The 1,178-nt window shown below is 36.7% G+C and overlaps 1 non-coding gene across 1 annotated transcript; it reads right to left on the reverse strand.

Moving 5' to 3' along the window:
• Positions 1-274: 274 nt before the first annotated feature.
• Positions 275-407, reverse strand: LOC116528056. Its single transcript, XR_004258835.1, has one exon. It is a non-coding gene; the product is annotated as a small nucleolar RNA SNORA48 (small nucleolar RNA).
• Positions 408-1,178: the final 771 nt, after the last annotated feature.

Genomic DNA, 1,178 nt, shown 5'->3' on the forward strand with positions numbered 1-1,178 from the left:
AATAATTAAGGTTAAATGAAGTCATAAAAGTGGAGCTTTATAAAAAAATAAAGAGACTTCTCTCTCTCTCTGTCTCTCTGTCTCTCTCTCTCTCTCTCTCTCTCTCTGCCATGTGAGGACACATCAAAAAGACTGCCATCTACAAGCAAGGAAGAGAGCCCTCACCAGAAACCAAACCATGCTGGACTTTGATCTTGAACTTTCAAGATTCCAGAACTGTGAGAAACTTAATTTTTGTTGTTTAAGTCACCCACTCAATGGTTTTTTTTTTCTTCCATGTGTTCAAGGCATGAACTAAACATGGGCACAGACCAAAAGCCAAGTTGGAATAAACAAGGAGTTGCTTTGTCCCTGGGTGGTATGAGACGGGCACCACCAACCAGATGCTACTCTACAGGTCACGAACATCTATGGTTTTTTATGGTAACCCTAACTGACTAAAACATTGATATTAATTAATTTGTTAATGGGTAATACAATATTTACATATTTTCATAGTTACCTCCCTAAAAAATTCTACTAGTTACCAAAGGAAATTATAGTAGAGATGCCTAGAAGACACCCCTAAATCAAGTGAGGAAAGTGAGCATTGTCAGTAATCGAACAAGCTGAAATTATATACCACCAGAGAGTATCTCATAAGAAGAATAAAGCCTCACTTGTGTGATATTCCTGCTGAATTTAACCACAGGAAATATCAGGTAAGGCCAAATTGAGGGACATTCTACAACATAAGCTGGTTTGTAAACTTCGAACATGTTTGGGTCATGCATCAAAACACAGGCAACAAAAAAAATAGACAAATAGGACTTCATAAAACTAGAATGCTTCTGCACGGCAAAAGAAACAATCAACAAAATGGAGGAAAGAAACTGTAAAATGGGAGAAAATATTTGTGAACTATTCATCTGACATTACTAATGTCCAAAATATATAAGAAACTCAAACAACTCAAACAAAACAAAAACAACCCCATTTAAAAGTAGGCAAAAGCTGAGTCTTCTCACTCATACACAGGTGCTAAAAAATGTGTACACATGGACATAGACAATAGAATAGAGACTCCGAAGGGAGATGGGATGAGAGGTGGTAGATGTTGAGAAAGAAAGTTAATGGGTACAATGCACATTATTTGGGTGATAGATACCTTGAAAGCCTTGACTTAACCAATATACAAT

The sequence above is a fragment of the Sapajus apella genome, unplaced genomic scaffold, assembly GCF_009761245.1.
Source record: "Sapajus apella isolate SASKATOON/1434 unplaced genomic scaffold, GSC_monkey_1.0 scaffold2, whole genome shotgun sequence".
Taxonomy (NCBI): Eukaryota; Metazoa; Chordata; class Mammalia; order Primates; family Cebidae; genus Sapajus; species Sapajus apella.